The sequence below is a fragment of the Cyanistes caeruleus genome, chromosome 16 (assembly GCF_971803275.1).
Source record: "Cyanistes caeruleus chromosome 16, bCyaCae1.hap1.1, whole genome shotgun sequence".
Classification (NCBI taxonomy): domain Eukaryota; kingdom Metazoa; phylum Chordata; class Aves; order Passeriformes; family Paridae; genus Cyanistes; species Cyanistes caeruleus.
Window position 1 is genome coordinate 13,989,356 of NC_141716.1, and position 24,736 is coordinate 14,014,091.

At 51.1% G+C, this 24,736-nt stretch overlaps 2 protein-coding genes across 2 annotated transcripts in view; both read right to left on the reverse strand.

The window, feature by feature from the left end:
• Positions 1 to 24,736, reverse strand: part of LOC147650237 (maestro heat-like repeat-containing protein family member 7) — a 109,352-nt gene that overhangs the window by 57,588 nt on the left and 27,028 nt on the right. The gene's annotated exons all lie outside the window — the stretch shown is intronic.
• LOC147650238 (maestro heat-like repeat-containing protein family member 7) overlaps positions 1 to 24,736 on the reverse strand; it is a 170,312-nt gene that overhangs the window by 27,212 nt on the left and 118,364 nt on the right. Inside the window, exons 14-15 of the mRNA XM_086853476.1 lie at positions 8,097 to 8,631; positions 5,234 to 6,602 (exon numbers count right to left, since the gene is read on the reverse strand). The gene's annotated coding sequence lies outside the window, so the exon portion shown is untranslated. The remainder of the gene's footprint in view (positions 1 to 5,233; positions 6,603 to 8,096; positions 8,632 to 24,736) is intronic.

A 24,736-nucleotide genomic window follows, 5' to 3' on the forward strand; every position in this document is an offset into this window, starting at 1 on the left:
TGTGCTGCTGTCAAACTAGTGGGCTGAAAATATTCCCAAGGAGGGGAGGAAGAGCTCAGCTGGAATTGCTGCGCTCTGGGACAGGCTGGGAAGCACTTAGATGCGACTGGGCAGGCATGCAGTCTGAGTGTGCTCTTCCCTGTGCTCTTCCAGGGAGCTCGAGGTCTTTCTCACCAGGGACAATCCTCCCGAGCTCCTGAGGTGAGTAAACTGTGCTGAGCTGGCTGGGATTTTGAAACTGAATGGACACTGGTTCTTGTGGGATCAGAAGAGGCATCTCAGTGGTCCTTTGGAATAGGAAGAGAATGCCTGACTAACAGCGGGATGTGGGCTTTCAGGCACTGACAGACGACAGTGACAGCATGGCCCATTCCATCGTCTGCACTGACAATCCTGGCAGCATCCTCTCAACTCTGACATCCACGGATAAACAGGATCCCTTTGCATTGCTTCGGGAAGTCTCAGGGAATTGTGGGCCCTTGCAGGAACGTATTGGTCAAATGGACGAGGAAACCCAAACGGTCACAAGCCGCTATCAGCAGATGGAGGATCTGACAGAAGAAATCAGAGGGTGAGCATTTCCTCCTCCTCTTCCTCCTCCTTCTCTTGAATTCCAGATGCAATCTGCTTCCAGGTGTGGGAGTTCAGAGGTTCCTGGGTGAAGAAATCACCTGCCCTACCATGTGTGGCTCTTGAGCATCGTCCTGTCAGGGTTTTTCATGCTCTACTGTGACTCCTAAGGCTGTGTGGGAGATGCACAGCCATGTTGGAATAGAAGACTCCTTCTTCTCACCATACCGCTTCCCTGAATTCTGTTCTTTGCGTGCCTCTGCCCAGCCACTGCTTCTCACTGAAGGAAGGCAAAATCCTGCCTTCCTTTCCCTTTGCCTCTGGAGGATTTCCTAGGGAGGGAAAGAGCAAGGTCTTCCTTAGCCCACTGCCCCCTGCTCCAGCCTGGAGTGCTGGAAATGGGATCGGTGACTCTTGAGGCCTCTTTGTTCTTCTGACTGAGCCTTGTCTCTGCAGTTGCTGTGAAAACATTGAGAAGTCCAGGGAAAAGCTGCAGCAATGCATGGGAATCCCAGAGCCAGGAGCCTTGTGGCTGCGTCAAAGGAACACCGAGCAGCAGAAGGAAACGTCACCCCAGGTGGAAAAGGCCCAGCAGCAGGACAGGATGGAGGTTGGTTTTGGAAATGAGACTGGCTTTCCCTTGAAAACTTGTCTTGGCCCTTCTTGTACAGTGGAGGCTGCACTGGAGGGAGAAGACCCCTCATTGCAGAGCGAGCTGTAAGTCAAGAGGCAGACACTGGAGGAATTGCAGCTTCAGAGGGATCTGCTGGAGCAAAGGAGGGATGATGTCACCATGGCTCTGGACACCTCATTGCTAGGCAGCACCTGTGGGAGTGGGAGTTGTGCCAGCCAGATCAGCCCAGATGCTGTTTCTGGCAGAAGAAGACAGGGACACTGCTGTGGACAGCTGCCTCAAGATGGCACACGCATTTTTTAGCCAGGGATATGGGTGTTTGTCAGCAATGTGTTGGATGCTTCTACAAAATTTGTTGCTTTGGGCAGCCACAGAGCCTCTAAAACAGGGAATGGAGCTGGGGAAGGGTCTGGAGCACAGGTTTGACAAAGAGCAGCTGAGGGAGCTGGCGGGGCTCAGCCTGGAGAAAAGGAGGCTCAGGGGGCACCTTCTTGATCTCTACAACTTCCTGTGACAGGAAGGTGCAGCAGGTGAGGGTTGGGCTCTGCTCCCAGGGAGCAAGGGACAGGACACGAGGAAACGGCTCCAAGCTGTGCCAGGAGAGGTTTGGATTGGGCGTTACAGGATAGCTGCAAGAGAAGGGTTTGTTTCTGATGGTCCCTCTCAGACAGTCTCCGTTCTGGGGTATGTGGTAGGTTTGGCAAATACACAGCAGAGATTTTGCTTTTGGAGAAAAGAGCTCAAAAACACGGTTTGGTCATCTGGCTTGAATAGCAGCAAGGGCCATTAGACACCTTCTCTGTGTAAGACAAGTCAGTGGTATTGTTGGTGTGAATTGCTGCACCAAGACATCTGCATTGGCCACATCAGCCAGACTTCCATCAGTCACTAAATGTCTGCTCACCACAAGAGCCATTTCCCTGCCAAGCATCCCCTCGTTGCAGAGAGCTGCTCTGAACATGTGGAGAGGTGACACTTTGATGGGGGTTTTGTTCTAGAAGAGGAAGTCCTGTGTATTTTCCCTTCCTTCAGGGAGCAAAATTGCTTTCCCCAACCTTCCTGAAAATATCCAGGGCTGAAAAAGATCCTGATAGATATTTTGTTTGCCAAGTGTCACTTGAGGAAGATGCAGTGTTTTTGGGTGACAACATGGAGTTTGGAGTAGGGATGTTTGTTGGCAAGGAGCTGTCAAGTCCCAGGCAAGGCAGCAGGGCCTGACACAGCAGCTCCAAGGTAACAGTGGCAGCGGCTTTTGCAGCCCAGGGTATCAGAGCTGCATAGGGCAGTGCTGTGAACCTTGGAGGCCAGAGCACAGGTGCTCCTTGTCCTCTGGCTGCCTGCGAGGTGGCACTGGCTGGCTCTGCACAGGGCTCCTGAGGAAGGGCTCAAGCTGTACCTTGTCCTGTTTCCAGGTTTCCCAGGAGCAAGAGTCATCGAGCAGGGCCCTGGAGCAGCTGTGCCAGCAATCCTCTGGCCAAGGGCACGCACTGGCCCAGGTGTGCAGAGAGAAGGAGCTGCTGGGCCAGGAGAAGGCTGCCCTTAAGGAAGGAATGGATAACATCGAACGGCACCGACAAGAGCTTTGCAAGCAGCTGGCAGAGACCAGGTAAAGGCAGGGAGCAGAGCCTTTCAGATGTTTTTACATTCCATGGAAAGAAAATGGAAATGTCTCCAAAAAAAGAGAAATATGCCACAATGTGAAGGTTATTTTTCTGACATCTAAAGCCAATAAAGCTCTCATGAGCCTTGGGCTCCTGTTTGTGCTGCCAAGCACATTCCTGTGGGAAGTCAAAAGCAAGCCACCCAGCCCTGAATTGAGTAGTAGTTAAAGCATGCAGAGGTTGAGTGAAACCTCAAGTTTCTCTTGCATTTGGTTCCTTTTTGTGAGCATCCCTGGTTCACTGAACATCCCTCGTTCCTTACCAAGTAGCTTGACGTGATCTTGATCTTCAGAACTGAAGCTCCATCTTGAGCATTCCAGGCTCTTACCTGGGGACATTGGGAGTGTTTTGTTCTAGAAGGGGAAGTCCTGTATGTTTTCCCTTGTTGCTTGCTGCCATTGTGGGTGAAGCCAGAGGCTCCTGCTGAAAGTCTTGAGGCTTTCTGCTTCCAAGCCCGCTCTTGAGAAGTGTGGGCCAGGCGCTAGAGCTGGTTAGAGAGCAGCAGGGAAAGCCCTTTGGAATCCTCAACGACCTCTGGGGATTCTTGCTAATTGTTGATGGGCATCCACCTGCCAAGCCAATCAAAGTCCATTTACACAGTCCCTCTCACTCTGTAAAGAAGGACAAGCCAATTGGGCTACTGCCTGTTTAGCCAACAATACTAAAATAATGGTGGCAAGCCTACTCCTTGACCTTGCAAGAGTTTAAACAGCAGTCTCTGCATTCAGGTAGTTTTTGTTCAGACAAAAGGGTGTTGGTATTTTTTACCAGTGCTGCCATGACCATGAGATTTTACTGCATCATGCCAAGTAGTTCTGAAGTCTCTTAAATACATGGTGTCTGGAAGATGATGTAACTTTATGTCCATTTTCAAGAGCATTAAAAAGTCAGGAGTCAGCCAGAGCAAGAGTCTGTCCTGTCCCCCTGCAGAGCAGCTTGCAAGTGCTGATGACAGAAGGGCTGTGAGCAGAGGCTGAGACTTTGCTCATCAGCCCATCCTGTCCGGGCACAGCTCCCCAGTGTCATAGGTCAGGAACAGCAAGTGAAGCTTTGGCTGTTGAGGTCAAGTTGGGCTGGGCTGTGTGTGCTGTGCCAGGCCATAAGGAAGGCCAGGGCACTCCCTCAGAGGGCCCTGCTTTGCTATGGAAATGGCACAAAAGTGCCTTCTCTGGACGAGTTTCCATGTGATCCATTTTCCATACTGATGTGTGGGGATCTTGAGCCTCGTTGTCCTGGAATAACCAGCTGTGGGTGTCAGGAGCAAGCAGCTCATGTCTCTCTGTATTTGCAATTTGTAGGTCAGCAAAAGGAGAGCCTGGAACCCAGCCTGTCTGCTGCTCAGCAGCAGATATCTCAGATGGAGATGAGCAGGGACCATCTGGAGGCTCAAGTGCTCAGAGTCACGCAGGCCAAGGCAGTGGTAGAAGGTGAGGACCTCGTGTGCTTTGTTTGTGGTGCCGCCCCTGCCGAGAAAAGCTAAGCACCCTGTAAAGCCACCTCTGTCCACAGGGCTACTGAGGAGTGGTGGGGCTGGAGGCACTGAAAGGGCCTGAGGTCAGTAAAGTCAGCAAAGACTCTGACTCCTGCTGTTGGTGATGTTTGCAGGACAAGTGAAATTCCTGCAACGAGAGCTGGAAGCAGAGAGAGCTGTCAGGACATTGTTTCTGGAGTGCAGAAACCTCCCCTCCTCAGGGAAGTGAACGTGAAAGGCACCGTGCTGAGGTGCTGGAACAATGGCAAGAAGAGAAGGCAAAGAGAGAGCAGGAACACAAGAAGGTGCTGCTTGAGCTGAGGCAGAAAGTTGCCACCCTGCAGGTCTAACAAGATGAACAAATTAGATTTGAAAAAGCCAAGCGACAGGTAATGGTTCTGAAGGGAGAACTGGTGTGATTTTTTGCAAGGCTGGAGCTGTGGAGATAGCAGGCTATGGGGGCTGTGTGGAGCATGTCCTCCATGTCCTCTCCATTGAATTTGGGCAGGTGAAAGGTGACCGGGTCTGTCTTTGGGACCAGGAATGAGCCCTCTCACAGGAAGCCAGGCAGAAACATCAGCTTTAAGTTGAGATTTTTGTGCTGCTCTTGTGTTCTGTTTTTCTAAGACATACCTCAGAGTTTCTTCACTGTTCTCTTACCACTCCCCTTCTGGTGTGTGCTGGTAGGTGTTCAGTGCCAAAGTGAGATTGTAGGACTTTTGTGGGCACAGGGAGTGTGAAGCAGAAATGCTGACAAGGATGAGAAAAATCTATTTAACGACTCATCTGGAGTATTTCTGAAGAGGAACCCAGAGATGTCTTCTGGGCTGTGTTTTAAGTCACTTCCTGGGCAGCTGTGGCTCCCCAGGGCAGACAGTGGCCCAGGGGAGCAGCAGCCAAGTGCTCTGAGGGCGCGTGAGCCCATCCGTCTTTGCCTCTTGCCACACAGATGTTGCAGACAAGTGTGAAACCCTCTGCTCTTTGCTTCTGTGCAGGTGCTGCAGGAAGAGCAGAATGAGAAGAGGGCTTTAACAGAGACACTGCTCCAAACTCGGGGACAGCTCAGCCAAGCGTGCCAGCAGGTCCAGCAGCTCAGGCAGGAGGTGAAAGAGCAGCAAGAGAAGGGACAGGTAAGTCTGAGTAGGCAGGGAATGGAGTGCAGGGCAGGAACAAGGGCACAAAAGGCAGCTCCTGGGAGTGAGGAGGCAAGGGCTGCCTCAGGCTGTGGGAGCACAGAGCCTGGTAAGCTCCAGAGCTCAGGCCCAGGAAGGAGGGCTTGCAGTACAAGCAGAGCTGGGTTGAGAAGCCACAAGAAGTGGCTGAAGGAATGGGATTTGGAGACAGCAAGTGCAAAAATCTGAGCCTGAGGGCAGGTCCCAGGAAGTCGCTCTGCATTTTGTTGCCAGACCATCAAGGCAAAGCTGCAAGCTGAGCTGCAGGAAGCTCACAATGAAATGCTGGCAGTGCAGAGGAGGCACAGGAAGAACTTCAGGGCATCAGAGAGAGGAGATGAATGTCCTCCTTGAGCAGAGGGACGCTCTACAAAATCAGGTGAGTGAAACAGCAGTGGCACTGCAGTCTGCCAGGGAGGACTCTGTGGCCTTCTTGCTTTTCCATGGCAGAGCAGCAGCTGATGGAGTGATCCCTGGGGCTGCCTCATGCTCTGGGGGCTCCATGGCAGCTGCTCTGAAGGACACTCAGTGCTCTGCTGAATCTCAGCTGCTGCCCCCTGGACAGCTGGGCCAGTCCTCTGGGCTGTTGGCCAGCACCCATCAGCATGGACTCCTGCTGGCCTCTTCTTGCTAGCCTTGGTTTGGGAGGTGCTTTTTCAGGTGGGCCACTTAGAGACTTAACCTTAAGTTGTCCATCTCTATTGGGAATCTGCCAGTCCCAGGACAGGGAGAAAGGGAAAGTTTTCCTTTCTCATTCCTAAGTGCCTCTACTGTGGCTGACAGTGGCAGGCTGTGGCTGTCGCCTCTGACTGCTTTGTTCTGTTTGACTGGAGGTGGAAGAGTTGACATCTCAGCTGGCAGCCTCCCGAGAGTTCCTGGAAAGCAGAGTCCAGAGAGCCCAGCAAGATGTGAGCGAGGCCCAGGCACAGTCAAGGCAGAAGCAATTGGAGGCTGAACACATCCAGAAGAGGCTGGAGGAGGCAGAACATCAGAAGAAGGAGCTCCAAGTGAAGCTGCAGAAACTGGAGAGGGAATGGAGTGAATGCAAAGAAGTGGCACTGGAAAATTTTGAATTGCAGGCTTCCGTGAATGTCCTAGAGAGGGAAAGAGACAGGTAAATGAAAGCCTGTGGGACTCTGCAATGTGGTGAATGCATTCCCTCTTTGCCATCTTTGCACCTACCTGGGGCTCTGGCAGCATTTCCTAAGTGGCAGATTCTGAACTCTCCATGAAGACACATCTCATTATCTGTATGTTGTGTTCATTCTCTAATATTTTAAGCCTTCAGTTGGAGTTTTTCTGAAGACAAAGGCTTTTGGGGTAGCTCTTTCCCTCTAGGGAGTGTTGTGCTGTTAGGTTAGGTTAGGTTAGGTTAGGTTAGGTTAGGTTAGGTTAGTGTGTTAACAGTGCTGGAGCTGCAGTGTAAGGAGCTGGATACATCCATCAGCTCCACCTTGGCTGCTGTAACTTGAAGCCTTTGGGATCTGATCAGCCTGGCATCTGATGCCTTTGCTGGGCAGAACCTTCTTAAGGCCCTGAGTGCTGATCAAGCCCAGATTGCCTTGGGAGGCACCCAAGAAACAAGAATGTTTCTTGAAAGAAATTGGCCAGGAGACAAGACTCCTGTTTGATGCCTTTAATTAGGATTCAGCTCTTGGGGTGGGGGGCCCGAGGGCTTGTTTGCACCATGGCCGTTCCCACACTGGCAGCTCCAAGGAGGAGGCACAATTCAGCTTTGCAGCACACACTGCAGAGCTGGGGCTTCTGTCCTCATGAGAGTAGCCAGAAGGCCTGTTGTTCTGGCTCGTTGTCTAGGGGTGTCAGTCCTTTCCAGTCCTCTTAGGTCATGGTGATGCAGGAAGATGGTTTCTAAGCAGGCTTAGGTGATGCAGGGAGATGATCTCAGCTTGCTAGAATATGTTTCCTTGTCCTTTTATTCCTCTGTTAGCTCATTGTTTTGGTGTCTTGCATGCCTTAGTTTGCGTATTACTTGGTTGCACAGCTTCCTGGGAGTTTCTTTGTTCTAGTGTGGCACAGCAACCATGGGAGTTGTCTCCTTCTGTGGCATACCTTTCTAATGGCTTGCTTTTGTTAGTTTAATTTAGCCCCCATGGGAGCAGCTCTGTTACAGTAGTAGCAGGGAAGGAAGGGAAAGGTACAGGAATATCTCATAAGAACCTTTCAAACACTTCAGAACCTGGTACGTAATTAACATTACTAATAACCATCGGAGTAAACAAGGGGTACAAGGTTTACAAATGGGATAAGAACATTAACTGTACGTAACTAAACACAGTATTTTAACTGGGGTGGATTTCTTGAGAGATTTTATTCATGATATCTCTGGTGCATTGCTCCTGATAAAATGCCCCCCCCCCCCCCCCCCCCCGCCCCGGTGCCTGGAGGGGCTCAAGCAGGGTCCCTGCCACCCTCCACACTCACAGGTGTTACTGACTGTGCAAAGAATGCAAGAAACCAGAGCAAGGTTAGGGGGGCTCCTCCAGCTGATCAAGTCAAGCCAGTCTTCAGTGCCACAGGATTCTTCTTCCAAGAAGAAGACAAAGGAAAGGCAGAGCACTCTTGCTTGCCTGGAGGTTTCTGCATCTTCCATCAGCTTGAGCTCCAAGCCTCTGTTGCCACTTCTGCCTTGGGCCTTTGTTCCTCCAGCTGAAAGTAGGATGGGTGCTGGTAAATCTCAGGGAACTTGCCAGACGACCCCTGGCTGTAGGGTGCTGCTCCTCCCACCTGGACATACAAGATGGGGGAAGGAAACGTCTCTTCCATGTTGACCAAACCTCTTCCCCTTGGAGCCTGGTTAGTCAGAAGAAAATTCTTCCTCTTCCCTAATGTCTTCATTGCAGGATTTTGTTAGGTTTGTATTCACTTTCCCAGCTCAAATAGAAGGTAGGCCATGAAGGCAGGAACTCCCTGTTCTTTCAGGAACAAAAGCAGAGTGGGCACATTCTGGGCTGTGACTGCAGGGGGGAACAAACAGCCAAGTTGTTTAGACAAACCTCATTGGATAGAGCAGTTTTCTCTGAGGTGGTGCAAGTCCTAGGAGTTTATAAAATGTGATACCATTAGTAATGAGTTGCATGCTTCCCTTCTAGGCTGATTCTGTCTCTGGAGGAAAAGAGCATGGATCTCAGAATGCTGGAACAAAGGAACCTGGCGCTGAACAATCAGCTGTCTCAGTTTCATTCTGCTCTTCAGCAGGCCGAACTGGTCCCTTCAAGCCGTGCAGGACAACTGAAGCAGCTCAACACCCAGGTAAGCTGTGCACTCCATCCTCTTCTCCAGGGACACACAACACCACCTTTGGCATGCTAGTCCCAACCTCTTTCCCCTCCCAGCAGCATCCACATGTTCTTCCCAGGCCTGCTGCTGCTGCTGCACCCTCAGGCCAAGGCTGGATCTGGTGTCTGCTGCCAAAGTTTTCCCCCATTCTTTCCTGGGTCCCAGCAGAAAATGTGGGAGCAGAAGCAGCAGCACACTCCTCTGGAGCTTCTCTGTCCCTCTGTTAGCAGTGCTGTCCCTGACAGGATTGGTGCCTGTGCCAGGCACTGAGCAATGTGGGGACACAGACATGGCTATGGCAGGCTGGGCAGGGCACTTCCACCACAGCCAGTTCAGCCCGTGTTCAGAGCTGCAGCCTCAAGGGTGCCCCTTGCCTCCCTTTCCCTGTTTTCTCTACCTTTGTCTCCACTGGAATCCTTGGTTCCACTGGAATGCCCTGGAATCCTGCACAGGCATCCCAGCTGCTTTGTCTCTCTTGGATTGCTCACTCAGCACAAGGCCAAGAGCAAACACACTTTGCTATTCCTCCGAACCTTGCCCCTGCCATTCCTGTATTTTTCTCTGCTTGGAAGATTCGTTCACTTCTGTCAGCTTTGGAAGATTTTGTGGGCTTAAGACCAGGCAAACCCAGTCAGGCAGAGAAGACAGTGCTGTTGCCACTTTGCAGAGCCTCCCTCATCTAAGGAGGACATTCATCTCCTCTCTGATGCCTTGGAGTTCTTCCTTGTGCCTCCTCTGCACTGCCAGCATTTCATTGTGAGCTTCCTGCAGCTCAGCTTGCAGCTTTGCCTTGATGGTCTGGCAACAAAATGCAGTGACTTCCTGGGACCTGCCCTCAGGCTCAGATTTTTGCACTTGCTGTCTCCAAATCCCATTCCTTCAGCCACTTCTTGTGGCTTCTCAACCCAGCTCTGCTTGTACTGCAAGCCCTCCTTCCTGGCCTGAGCTCTGGAGCTTACCAGGCTCTGTGCTCCCACAGCCTGAGGCAGCCCTTGCCTCCTCACTCCCAGGAGCTGCCTTTTGTGCCCTTGTCCCTGCCCTGCACTCCATTCCCTGCCTACTCAGACTTACCTGTCCCTTCTCTTGCTGCTCTTTCACCTCCTGCCTGAGCTGCTGGACCTGCTGGCACGCTTGGCTGAGCTGTCCCCGAGTTTGGAGCAGTGTCTCTGTTAAAGCCCTCTTCTCATTCTGCTCTTCCTGCAGCACCTGCACAGAAGCAAAGAGCAGAGGGTTTCACACTTGCCTGCAACATCTGTGTGGCAAGAGGCAAAGACGGATGGGCTCACGCGCCCTCAGAGCACTTGGCTGCTGCTCCCCTGGGCCACTGTCTGCCCCGGGGAGCCACAGCTGCCCAGGAAGTGACTTAAAACACAGCCCAGAAGACATCTCTGGGTTCCCTTTCAGAAATACTCCAGATGAGTCGTTAAATAGATTTTTCTCATCCTTGTCAGCATTTCTGACACCCTCCCTGTGCCCACAAAAGTCCTATGTCATGGTTTTAATCCAATTACTATGAAAATTACTTATTTCTTGTTGTGAGATATGGATTAGAACAAGAGCAAAACAGGCATAAAACTTAAAAGGAAAAAAAAAAAAAAGTTTTTTGACAAACTACAATAATAAGAACACCAGAATAAACTTCCAGAAAAACCTTTTCATCCCCTATCTGCCCACTATTCCCTTGTTCACATGACAACAGAGACAAAAACTTTGGAACTTTGATGGTTAAAACAGTCCCAATTCTTGCTACAGTCTTTTCACCAGTCTTTGTAGAGAAACAGAAGTTTCTTCCTGTTAATTTATGGAGTTTCTCACAAGAAAACTATTTTTGTTATAGTTTTCCATTGCCCTAATGTTAGCTGCCCAGAGCTGCTATTATTAGAGCTCACTCCTCCCATTTTCACATCACTCTGAAGTGTGTATGGGCCATGAGTCCAGGGATAGCATTTTTAAGGATAAGTTATTCAAAGGCAAAAAAGTCTTCTTCATCTGTTTCTGTGAGCTTCACTAGAAAACAGTTTTCTCATTGCCTCTCAAGGCTTCAAATCTCCCAGCACTTCACTATACCATAATTACTCTACTTTTTACTCCAATTTACACTTTGAACCCTATTATTCCTCCCTAGATACTGTATCATGAATTAAAGGAGTTCTTTTCAGGACTTCATTGTCCATCTCCATAGTTTTAACAGAAAGATATTTCAGCTTAATGAAAGCATCTTCTTAATTCTCTACCTCTTCTGAAGCTTCTTTTCTTTCCTGTCACTGGTAGTTTATAAAGTGTCTTTTCATGTTGATCACTCTCTTTTTCTCTCTCTGGATAAAAAGATTAATCCGCAAGTCTCATCTGGGTAATGAAGGAGTTAAAATCTTGCCCAGGCTTTTGTAGATGGTTCGGTGATCTCTGCCGAACAGGAGCTGGAGCCGTCTGCGATGGGAAGTTCTTCATAGCTGCTCTGGAGAGTGTGGTCGCTGTCTCTGCTTGCTGCAGGTCCAGAGCCTCTCTCCTTCTTCACTCAGCAGTTTCTAGTGAATTTAGTTACAGCAAAACCTGCAGCCGAGCCAGAGATCGGCCTGGCCCGGCCCGGGCCCGAGGAAAACCTTCCCCAGGCCCCCCCATCTCCCGGGCAGGAGACGCGGCAGGCCCGGCCCCGGCCCCGCCCGGCCGCATGGCCTGGGCAGGGAACGGGAGGCCTGGAGCTCCGCCACCCTTCCAGCCAGGAAACAAAGAGAACTCAGAGAGCTCTGCTTTTACACTTTAAGGTAGGGTTCACAAGTTGATCCCACTTTTCAATGGCCTAAACTGCTGTCAATTCTCAGCAATGACCGATAATTGGTCAGGAGAAAAGACTCCAGGCAGTTCCCAGCAACTCCAACTCCCTTAAAGGTAAAGTAACTCCATGACACCCAGCTTGAGGAAATGAATGCAGAAGGAGGTGCAGAGTTGTTCAGAGAAGGTTTGGTGAAGATAAAACTAAGATAAAAAAGAGATTTGCTGCTTCTTTCTACCAAACTTCCAGTGTTTGGTGTGTTTGCCCTGATTTGGTCAAGTGGCACATGACCATTTTCTCTCTCTCAAGATGGGTGCACAGGGGAAAGAGGTGCCTGTGTGGAAAATCTTGACATTTCGTGCAAAACAGTGAATTGCCTGGGTGTAAAAATAAACATCATAAACATAAACATAATATTATAATAGTTAATAATAATAACACTAATACTAATACTAATACTACTAATACTATTAATAATGATGGCAGGGTGGAGGCAAGGGCAGCCCTGCCCTGGGGAATCAGCTCCTAAATGCCCTGGATGCAGGTGTTTGGGGAAGGCTGGGGGGTCTGCAGTTTGGCCCTGTGGGACAGAGGGATGGAGTTCCCATGCCTGGGCAGTCCAGGGGAGGATGATCCAGAGCCTCATGGCTCTTGTCAAGTCTCTGTGTGAGGCAGATTTCCCCCAAGACCTCACTCCAGCCTTCCAGAAAGCAAATAGTTCTGTGTTCTACTTCCCCAAACCTGTGTCTCCTCATCTGCTCCACCCTCTGAGTGCACTCACAGCCTGGCCAAAAAGAATTAAAAGTTTTTTGTGGCTGGCAATTCAAAAACTATGAAAGCTCACAGACAAATTCTGTGGGGTTGGTTGGAAAGACAGAGTGAGTTTTGGAGGGTCTTTGTTCTCTTTGCTCTTCATCTGCACAAGTCTTCACACTTTCCATTACAAGTCCCAGCCAGAGCTCCTGCTGGGGGAAGGAAAAGCTCCATAGCCATGAAGTGGAGCATTCCCTTCATTCCAGCAGCCCCTCATTGACCAGGAACTCCACAGGTCACCGTGAGGCAGTTCATTGCCAGATTTCAGCAGGAGTAATTCATAACCAGGAAAAGGCATCCCTGGGACTCCCAGAACTCCTGAATAGTTCATTATCCAAGGCACAATGCCTTCTGAGCATCCTCCTAGCAGGGAGGCTCCCATGTGGATACACCAAAATCCTCTCCAGCATTCCCCAGCAAGGAATCCCTCAGCTGGCATCTGCTCATTGCTGCAATAGCTGAAATTTAATTTGATCTTAATAATTAAACCTCCAAATAACAGCTTTCACATGCCAGCTGAACCATTAAATTCCAGGAGTGGATACAAGCCTTTTTGCAGTGAGTGGAGTTTACTCATGTGGAAATTTCCTGGTGTGCTACTGGACTTGTTATTGATGCAAATTTTGTGGCACTGAATAAAAATGTTTCTTTTCCCTTTCAGACGACGATAGAATCCGTGAGTTGTTTGGTTGGGTTGGTTTGGGTATTTTTAATCCGCTTGGCACAAAGAAACTCCTCGTTGTTTGAGCTGTGCCTCAGTGCTGATGCACAGGACCTTTTCCAGAGCTGGTTTTAGAACTGGAGTCACTTTGCAGCAGCCTCAGCTGGAATCTGTGGGGGTAAAAATCAACAGTGGTGCCTCCAGAACCCCTCTGAGAGTCTTCTGCAGGGCCTTGTCCTGAGCCTCACCCTCCAGGACACACCAGCCAAGAAATGCAGTGGGACCACCATGGCACCAGCGCTCCCTGATAGACTCAACCACAGGAAATTACACCAGAGGGTGTGAAATATCAGATTTTCTCTTGTCCCTTGCTCTACTCAGTGCCCGTGGCTGTACAACACAGCCGAACATCCATCCCTGAGCTTGGCTCAGGAATCCTGGCAGCTTTGGAAAAAACCACTTTGCCACCACACGTGTAAGGCCAGCAGAAAGGCTTCCCCCGAGCAGCTCCTCCTGGATTCCAACCACAGACCTCTTCTTAAACCTAAATAATTTAAAAGGCACAAGCAAGACCTCTCTAGCTGCTCACACACCCATATCTGAGTATCTTTACTCACCGAAAAAGTGCACTCATGAAATTGTAATGTACATGTTAATTAATGTACATATTTTCTCTGTAAATTTTGCACAGCTGTAAGTGGCCAAATAAATAATGAATGCCGTGGAATAATTTATGTGAGCTCTGTTTCTTACTGTACATGTTTTAATTACCGATATGGACGCATCTCGATGAATTATTGAAAGTCAAAGAATAAATAATATTAAAATTAAAAAGTACACGAGAAGCAAAGTTCAAATAGATATTTAATTCTACTAACACGCTGTGATGTAATCCTTGCCCCATAATTGGCAGCAGGAGAGGAAATGTTCGTCCTGGCCAGCTTGAGCTCCATTTCTTCTGGGGTTTTTTGTGCCTTTCAGTGTTGAAATTCATCAGCTGAAGCTACAGAGATGCTTTTCACCATTGGACCTTCAGAAGGAACTATGTTAGTTACATTAATTATGTCAATTCTTCCCTGTGAGGCTGCTGAGGCCCTGGCACAGGTTTCCTGTGGCTGCCCCTGGATGCCTGGAAATGTCCAAGGCCAGGCTGGATGGGGCTTGGAGCAGCCTGGGATAGGGGAAGGTGTCCAGGCTCCTTTGTGATGCCCCAACACCAACTCAGGCAATATCAGCAGCTTGTCACACTCAGATCCTCCAGCAGAGAATCCCACAGCACTCAGGGGTTAATTGGGGAAGCTCCAAAATTCCCACGTGGAGCTACAAATTGTCATCCAACTTTTACACAGTCAGCCAAAGGCCAGGGCTGTTCTGGGCCTCCAAATGCAGCTGTTGCACACTGTGAGCTGGTTTTGCAGCTGGGACCAGAGGTGAGGAACAGCTGGGGGAAGTGGCCAGTAATTAACGCTGCTGGTCATTAGCATGCTTGATTACTTACTGCTTATGCACTGCAGAGTAATTGTGTGCAATTTGCTGTCAACTGTGGGTTCCTCAAAGGTGCTGCCTTTGCAAGAACTGCCCTGGGTGCTTTGCCCAGGGAGATGTTGGCAAAACTTGGGCAGAAGCTGTGCCTAAGGGGCTCCCTCAGGAGGTGTTGGACACACACTGATGTTTCCTGAGTGGATGGGCGCAGCCACTGCCCTCAGCCCAGCAGGAATCCTCCAGCCAGAACTGCTGCTGGCCTGTCCATCCTCCCCTCACTCAGTGCACCAGGATGGGTGTCACTGCTGGACACAAAATGAGTCACAGGGACACAGCTCGAGGTGTGGTGCAACAGAGTCCTTTATTCTCTCAGTATTTATAAGTTTTTGACCACCACCAGAGAATGGATAGTCAGGTCACCACCTTCCCAACCACACTGGCTGTGAGAGGTGTCCATCAAAAAGGCAAATGCTGGCTTGGAGATGCCAAGTCCAGATCCCTGCACTTGTGGGTGCATCCATGGGGATCAGGAGCTGCTTGCCCAGAAGGAGCTGGCCACCAAGCCCAGTCTCTTCTGAGGGACAAAATTCCCTCTCCCTGCTCACGGAGCCATCCCAGCCCAGCACAGGATGGGAGGCACAAACACCAGGGCAATGAGACCGACTGGAAGTGACATTCTTAAATGGTGTCACTTCCAATTAGTCTTTGTGCCTGCAGAACGAGAAGAACTATTTTTAAGTTATGTTGGAGATTTGTTTTCGAGCTTTTCCAAGGTATAGCAAGCATTTTTCTCTCCAAGATGTCACAGCTTGCGCTTTTGAGCCTTTTTATGACTTGTCTTTGCTTCTTTTCCTTTTTTCTCTCTCCTGTCATATCCCAAACATTCACCAATTTTCCCCACAAAGACAGTATCCACTTGTGCTTTTTTATAAAGGGGTTTTCTATGGAACTTCTCAGTGAACAATTAATTCTTTGGCCAGCTCTGCAAATGGAAAATACTTGATTGAAGAGCAGCAATATGTGGACAACTCAAGAAACACACAAAATATCTTTAAGACAAATTAATTTTCAAACAAAGATGCAAAAATAAATTGCAATTTGCAAATACACTGAAGGTAAAATTCCCCCCCAGAATGGGTTGGGTTGGAAGGGACCTTAGAGATCATCTCATTCCTTCCCCAGCCATGGGCAGGGACACCTCCCACTATCCCAGGCTGCTCCAAACCCTGTCCAGCCTGGCCTTGGCCACTTCCAGGGATCCAGGGGCAGCCCCAGCTGCTCTGGGCACCCTGTGCCAGGGCCTGCCCACCCTCACAGGGGAGAATTTCTTGTGTATTTCTGACTTAAATTTCCCCTCTTTCAGTTTGATCCCATTCCCCCTTGTCCTGTCACTGCAGCTCCTGAGGAAGAGTCACTCTCCCACTTCCCTGCAGCCCCTTCACACCCTGGGAAGGAGCTCTGAGGTCTCCTCACAACCTTCTCTTCTCCAGGTTCAGCTTCCCCAGCCTGTCCCCACAGGGAAGGAGCTCCAGTTCCCTTGCCAGCATCTCCTCCTGGTTCCTCGTGGGACACAACTGATGGAACTGCTCAGGCTGAGCTCGTGGGCAAGATCCCAGCAGCCCCAAACCTGGACAACCCCAGACACTGCAATTTAGACCCAAAATGCTCGGGATGGTGAGGCTGAACATGAGGCAGCACAGCCCACATCTCAGTCAATATCCAGCATTTTAGTCTGGGCTAGATCCTCCACTGCTGACATCCCCTTTCTCACGTGTCCACCTGCAGGACTGAACAAATCCTCTCTCCTGGCTGAGATTTCCTTGGCTTCCCCAGAGGGGAAGGAGATGGAAAACCAAAGCCCTGGAGAAGAGGGAGGTGGGAAACCATCCCTTTTTCACCACCTGGGAGCAACACAAAATTCTGCTGTTCCAAACAACACCTGGGGCTGTTTGCTGCAAAGGACGAGCACAACTCAGGGGCTGCTTAGCTCCAGACCAAAAATAAAGTCAAAAAAGCAAAGTCAAAATCCTTTCCAGGCTGTCCCCTGCCCCCTGGCCAGCCAGGTGACTGTCACTCAATACTGAATTTGTGCATCTCACAGGAACTTTGCCTCAAATGATAAATCAAGCAGGTTTTTTTAAAGCCCCACCTTATCACAGTCTCTCCTCCGGCACTTCCATGGGAAGGAATAATTATTTTGTGCTCACTGCATGTATAATGAATTTTCAGGCATACTTGTTTGATCTATAGCCTTGAAAATAAAAAATCCCATTAGTCTAACAAGCTCACCAATTATTTCCTGGGATCACTGAGCCTATTCCAGCAGAGAAAGTTGCATAAAATTGAAAGTGAACAGGGAACAGTGCAATATGTTGTTTTACAGGGTAAAACATTCTAAAGCAGTGTTTCACATTGTGTTTGGGGGCAGAGGAAAGAGAACTGGAAAGAGCAGCAAGCTTGGGTCTGCCTTAGCTGGGTGGAAATACCTGGGCAGGGAAGAAACATTTAAAGTTGCCTGAATTTAGATATTAACTACTCTTGTAGTTAACTGCTCTGTCCAAGCCAGCTTTTGCAGGTTCCATGTTTTAAAAAAAGGCTTTTCCAGGACACCCATTCTCACTCATTTCAGATATTGAAACCCAGGCTGGTGAATGGCACTCCAGAAAAATCAGTGTCTCTCTCTCAGCTCCAAAGAAAGCCTGAATAACTTGCTCAGACACTGGAGGTACACAAAGTTGGATGATGCAGATTTCCTCTCCCCACCCAACCTCCCTCAGTCCCCATGAGCTCCTGGGGGCTGTGGGGACACCACTGAGCTCTCTCCAACCTCCAAATTAGTCCTGCTGCCCTCTGGGGTCACCACCTCTCTCCACTGCCGTGGCCAAAATAAAAAATAATTCAAATTGCTCCCAGGAGCTGCCTCAGCTTCAGCTGGAAGCTGAACCCAGCACACAAAGGGATTCATTCACTGAAGGCAGCAAGGGGCCAAATCCAAGGCAAAGATTCCCAAGTAAGTCTGCAGCTTGGAATAAGCTGGGGGTTGGCATGGACAGGACACAGCTTCAGTTTGAGCATCTGTGTCAAAGCAGCAGTAAAACCCCCAAAGTTGGTTATTGCTGGGGGTTTCCATCAGGATTACACCCAAATCTTGCTCCACATTTGGCAGCTCACAGATCAACACACTGAGGAAGCACCAGGAAAGAGGCTGGACGTGGCAGGGGTGGCTGCAGGGTTTCATCAGCCCTTTCCCTGCCACTCTGAGTGTTGGAAGGAGAACATATCTGAATTCAAAGCACAATTTAAATCTTGTTTGCTCTTTAGGGATGTTGAGAGATGTTTTTGCTGTGGTTCTGGAGGGGCGGCAGCAGCAAAGGCAGGCAGTGATTAGAGAAATGCCTAAAATTAACAATGTTATACACACTGGCATTCCTGACTTTCAGCACTCCACACTGCACCCAGAAAGGTGGAAGTGGCTGCTCAAACACCCATGAAAATTACAAATTAGACAGAGCATGAAAACAGAACCATTTTGTGCTGGGGGATGGGGTCAGCAGCAAAAATGGACCTTCATGGACAGAGAGGATGATTTGACTTAATCTAACAGGATAATTGCAGGCCTGAAGAGTTTGGGGATTGAGAATGAAGAGTTTTGAGGGTTCCATGGCACCAAACCAAGCCCAGGGTTGTCCCCAAGATGCCAGCCCAGCCCTGGGAGAAGCCAGGGCCAGAGGCTGCAGGATCTTGTCTGGGTTCACCCAAACTGCTCCCTTCTCTTTCAGCACCAGCACATCCCCTTTTCCTGGGCCTTGGAGTATCCATCTGTGTTCCTGCCCCTCACCCTGTGCCTCCCTGCAGGTCACAGCTGCTCTTCTGCTCCTTGCAGCCTCCTCCTCCTCCTCCTCCTCACAGCACTGACACGGAGAGGTGTCCCCAGGTGGAACAGGACGTGCTGAAGTGCTCTGGCTGAACAGATCCCACCAGGAATCAGGGGCTGCAGAGCAACACCAGCACAAATGGGCTCTCTGGGGGCTGGTGCCATCCCTGCCCAGGTAAATGACCATGTGCAGAGTCAGACAAGTGTATTTCTATTACAAAAGGCTAAAAAACCTACCACCACCAAAAATCCCACACATTTTCTCCCCGTTCCTGTCTCTGGAAAAAGATCCACAGCTAAAAACAGAACAAGGGAGTCTTCAAAACAACCAGGAATGATGAGAGAAAGGGCACAAGTGGAGTAACTGAGGCATGAAAATGGAGTTTTAGCTTGTCACATTCAGTACTGCCTAGAGGGCCCTGGAAATACTGAACCCCCTGCCACCTATCTAAACTTTAGACATCCATCCCAGCAGGGCCATGAGCCACTTCTGGCTAAGCTGAGGTCTGTCAAGCACTCCTCAGGCACACAGGAGGACACCAGTGAAGGGTTTGGGCACCTCTGGTCACATCTGCTGAGGTGCAGGGTGCCCCACTCTTCCCAGCTGATTCCCAGCACCAGCAGCACATCACAACCTCCCAGCTCCGAGCCACAGGTGAGCAGGGCTGGAGTCTGCCTGCTCCAAGGAAAGGTTTTTCCCAGCTGCAGGAGACCCCAAGCCCAGCCTGTGTTTGCCAGCCCTCCTGGCCCTGAGTGAAGTGCTTTCCCTGGGGGAGCAGCACAGTTTGATTCTCCCTCCAGCTGCCTTGGCTGTCTCTTACTGACCCCTTCAGCCGCAGGGCTCTTCCTGGAGCACGTCCTGTGCATCAGGATTGTCTCCCCACACCTCCTGGCCAGCACTCCTCAAAGCCTGGCCACCCAGCAGCTCTCCTGTCCTCCAGGACACAGCCTGCTGGGAACTGAGGGAGCTTCACCTGCTCACGTGGGATGGTCCAAATGGGATTTGTCCTGGACCCAAATCAGCCCAGGACTTTGCCCACGTGGAAATTTCACTCCTTTGCAAAACAGAAGCACACTCTGACACTGAAGAGAAAATTTTGGCAGCCAAGCCTGCTTCTGCCAGGGATTAGCACTGGAGACCCTCGCACTGGGGATGGACACCTCCTTCATCCAGGAGCTTCAGATCAGGCCTCACCAGGGTCCAGAAGGTCACACAAGGACAAAACACTGAAGTGGAAGCAGAATTCCTGGGCACAGCCCTTCCCTGGGGACCCTGGGGGTGCTGGCTCAATAAAGCAGAAGGATTTTGGAAAAGTCTGCTACTGGCCCTGAAACTGGGCTGGCTGCTAAGGCTGGGAGCAGAGCAGGGTCACCAAGAAAAGGGGGCTGGAATGTTCTGAGGCAGGAAACTGCTCAGTGAAGCTGGGACAGGGAGGTGGGACACAGCCTGACACAGCCTGACACAGCCACGCAGCTCCTCTGCCCCAGGCAAGGGCTACACAGGGAATTTGGGAATTGCACACCGTGTGATCCCGCTGTGATGCTCCCAGGAGCCTCAGCCTGGGCTCCAAAGGAAAACTGCTGCTCCTGAGGAGCTCTTCAAGGACAGTCAGCAGTGGATGAAGGAGGCTCAGAGAACAGAGGGCAGCTGAGAGGCAGGGCCAGGGCTGGGGCTCATGGTGTGTCCTCAGAAAAAAAGGGAGACAAGATTTTCTCTCAGAGCTCAGGACCACTGGGAGCCTCTAAGGCATCACTTTTTAGGGACATCACAGAGAAGGAAAGGAACAGAGCTCTGGAAATTGGTCCACTTGGTCTTCACTTAAAAAAACAACACTGACAATAACTGGGGCTGAAGAGGAAAAATTATCACAGAAATGTTTGGGGTGGAAGGGACCTTAAAGTTCGTATTGTTCCTCCCCCAGCCATGGCAGGGACACCTTCCACTGTCCCAGGCTGCTCCAAGCCCTGTCCAGCCTGGCCTTGGACACTTCCAGGGATCCAGGGGCAGCCCCAGCTGCTCTGGGCACCCTGTGCCAGGGCCTGCCCACCCTGCCAAGGAACAATTCCTGCCCAATACCCCATCCAACCCACTCTCTGGCACTGGGAGCCATTCCCTGTGTCCTGTCCCTCCATCCCTTGTCCCCAGTCCCTCTCCAGCTCTCCTGGAGCCCCTTTAAGCACTGGAAGGGGCTCTGAGCTCTCCCTGGATCCTTCTCTTCATTTCTCCTGGCCCAAGCAGTTGCTCTGCCCACAGAAACTCCCAGAGCTCCTGCCTGGTCTCCAAGAAACACAGCTTTTCACCTTTCTTTCCCCTTTCAAAGCCTGTTTATCATTTGCTGTCTATTAGGCTGTCTTCCATCATCCAGCTTTATTCCTGCCTGTGAGTCCAGCTGGAAATCTCCACATTTACTCTTGCCCACCCAAGACCAGAACCCCAAAACCAGAGAGCCCAGCCCAGCCCTCCCGAGCTCTGCAGCAGACTTGGTTTAAATGCCAAGGTGAGGCTGTTGAATTCCGTCCCAGTTTCAGATATATTATCCCAAACCCAAAAGGTTTCTTGAATAAAACATGAAAATCCAGAATGCCATCTGTGCAATATCATTGGGCTAATTAAGTTGATATTAAATACAATTTGTTTTACCCAACTCCTACATTTTTCATTTTAAGCGAGTTACAGAATATTCTGGGTGAAATAAGTGTTAGAGAAACTGGTACTGGAAGCTCCAGCAGCTGAGCTGGAAACACCTGGGCTGCACATGAAGGGGGAGTCTCAGCAGAATCTTCCTGGAGCTCTTGTTAGCAAAAGAAAAATGACAAAGCATCCCTGGTAAAAGTGACCCTGCCCCCGTGGGGCTCTGTTTGGGAAGAGCCCTTTGGAGCCAAAAGAAAATGATGTTTTTCCAGGAGCAGCCCTGGGGTCTGACTGAGGGAAAGCTGCCTCAGCATCCCCACCAGCCTGTCCAGCCTCTGCCACTTTCCTGGGGGAAAAAAATAAATAAATCTTGTAATCCAGAGGCAGAGCAAGCAGCCCTGGGCAGGTGACCCCAGCAGCTCTGCCCTGTGCCTTGCAAACCTCAATGAGAAACATCTCCATGGGCTGCCCAGCCACCCCCCAGCCCCATGGGGAGAGGTGCCAGCCCCCAAATCCACGCTGTCCCCAGATCCACGCTGTCCCCAGATCCATGCTGTCCCCAGATCCACGCTGTCCCCAGATCCATGCTGTCCCCAGATCCATGCTGTCCTCAGATCCACGCTGTCCCCAGATCCATGCTGCCCTGGGGAATTCCGTGCCAGGAGGGCACCAAGGGATGGCTGGGAGCTGCTGAGAGGGGACAGGACTGGTGGAATAACAATCTGTTGGTTTAAGGACCTGCACACATACCCAGAGCTGTGCAAAGGCAATTCCTACAGCCTGGGCCAGCAGCAGGAGGTCTGAGTGCCCCCAGGTCACCTTTCCAGGGCCAGCCAGCCCATCCAGACACCAGCTGCCCTTTCAGGAGAGGGAATATATCAATCATGCCCTTTGCTCTGACACAGGGGATGTGACATTCCTGCAAAGCACTCGCAGGTGAAGAGACTCTGGAAGCAACAGGCTGGAAAATCCTGCTTCTGCCAGAGACACCAACCCCTGCCCCTCTCACAGCTCTCTGGGGGAGAGAGATCTGCACCTCTCCATCAGCAGGGACACATGGAACACCTGCCCTAGCAGTCTCCATCCTCCCACTTCCCAGCCTGCATCCACAGGACTCATTGAAACACGTGCAGGAGATGCAGCAGTGCAACTGCCTGCTGCTTAACTTGAGGTGAGCAGTGGGATTTGCATCAAATGTATCCCAGTAAACCCCTGCCACAGGCTAAGGCTGCAGGCAGCCCTGAGCAGATGGTGATTTTCCCAGTGCCACCTCTGTATCCCAAGGGCCACACAATGGGTGTATCACATATCCCAAGGGTATCACAATGGATGTGCTCAGTGCAGGGAATGCCTGCAGGATGCAGCTCTCCTGCTAAAATCCAGGACAGCTCTAGGAAATACTGGACAAGCCAGAGTGCTGTGCTCTCACAACTTCATGGGAGGATGGAATTTTCCATGGTTTTGGACAAACACTGAAAATGATGAGAACTCGATATTCCCCACCTAAAAAAAACCCAACCAAACAAAAACCCCTCACCCAAAAACAACAACAACAACAACAACAACAACAACAACAACAACAATTCAGCTCTGCAGAACAAGTTGATTTGTTACAGCAATGGCAATTACTGTACACATTCCTGTGCACAGGCAGGTTCTGAGCAGGGTGAGTTTAACCTGCAGTGCTGCAGGACCTGCAGGAAAAGCCTCCCTGGTTATGCAGGGCTGGGACACACCTCCTCACCTTTTCCTTGTGGATCTAACAGGATTCAGGCTCCCAGCTGCCATCCCAGCCCCAGCTCTGTGTGCTGAGCCCATCCCAAGGATCCAGCCGGGATGTGATGGAGCCCAGCAGAGCCAGGAGGCAGCAGCACCTCTGGAGGCAGCGCCAGCTGTGCTGCCCTGCACGTGTCCCCAGGCTGTGCCCGGCTCCAGGGCACACAGCAGAGCTCCTGGAGCCACCACAGCTCCGTGGCACTGGTGTCTGCCCGGCTCTGCCGCGTGGGATCGCTGACAGGGACAGCAGGAAGGGTCCCTGCTCCTCGGCCACCACCCCTGCACAGTGGCTGGGAAGGGACCTGGGATGCTGGACACGAGCCCAGGTGGGCAAGGAGAACAATCCTGGCTTGTATCCAAAACAGAGTGAGCAGGAGCAGCAGGACAGTGATTGTCCCCTGTGCTGGCACTGCTGGGGCACCCCCAGAGCTGGGCCCAGTTCTGGGCCCCTCACGAGAAAGGCACCGAGGGGCTGGAATGTCCAGAGGTGGGAATGGAGCTGGGGAAGGGTCTGGAGCCCCAGGAGGGGCTGAGGGAGCTGGAAAGGGGCTCAGCCTGGAGCAAAGGAGGCTCAGGGGGCCCTTCTGGCTCTGCACAATCCCTGCCAGGAGGGGACAGCCGGGGAGGTCGGGCTCTGCTCCCAGGGAACAGCGACAGGAGGAGAGGGAATGGCCTCAGGCTGGGCCAGGGGAGGCTCAGGGGGGAGATCTGGAAGGATTTCTTCATGGAAGAAATTGATTTCTTCATTGTCAGGCACTGGCAGGGGCTGCCCAGTGCAGTGGTGGAGTCCCCATCCCTGGAGGTGTCCAAGGAAGGTCTGGATGTGGCACTCAGAGCTCTGGGCTGGGGACAAGGTGGGCATTGGGCACAGGTTGGGCTCAGTGACCTTGGGGATCTTTTCCAGCCTCAGTGATCCTGGGATTCTGTGAAGGGGTGCTCACGTCAGGTACCTCAAACACAACCAGTGTTGGTTTCACCTGTGCTTTCCCTCCCTCCCAACACACCTCTGCTCCTGTGGCCTCTGGGAAGAGCAGGGATGTGCCTCAACTCCAGCAAATCCCAGCTGTCAAATGGATCTGGGGCAGCAGGGAGGCGGCACAAAGAGAACCCCAAGTCCAGCCACTCACAGCCAGGCCTGCCATGACTGCAGCTGGTGAGATGGGCACTCCTGGACACACAGCAGCCACTGGGACACTCCTCACCCCTCCATCCTACACAGAACTCCAAGTTCTTGCTGTCAAAGGGCTTTCTTTGCTATGGATAGAGGGGAAAAATGCAGAAAAACAATAAAAGAATAAAAGCCAACCTGAGGATGTCCAAGCAAGGGTTGATCTGACTGAGGCTCAGGACACTCTTGTCCCCCATGATTCCTCCCAAAACCTGCTGAGCTTTAAAAAGGACACTGAAATAGGCTCAGTTTTGTGCCAAAGTCTCTCACAGCCTCTCCAGCACCAAGTTTTAGTGGATCAGCCATCAGGATCCCCACCAGGCTTGTGGTGGTGCATATTTCTGGGAGTTACTTTGTTTCTCTGTGACATGTCTTTCCCCTCCCCTCCCTGTCCCTGAAACGTTATCCCATGGCTTGGTGTTGTGTGTCCCCCCGCCCCTCTCCCGAGGTTTGAAAGAGTCCGGGAAAGAGGCACCCAGCCTCTTCTCTCTTCTGGAAGCTAGCCAGAATAAACATCCTGCGATCCCCCGGAGGGAGAAGCAGCACCTTTTTGGTCTTTTCTTGGTCTCGAAGGATCTCCCTGACCCCTCCATTCGACAGAGCTAGCTTGGATTTACTTCCGGGGGGCAAAGGGAAGGACTCTTCAGGTGGCGCCCATCGCGGGGGCTTTAGAACCCCTCCGGACGGCTGGAAAACACCCCATGGGTGTTTTAACAAGCCTAGGTACTGTCACCTACCTCGCAGTTTTTCTGACG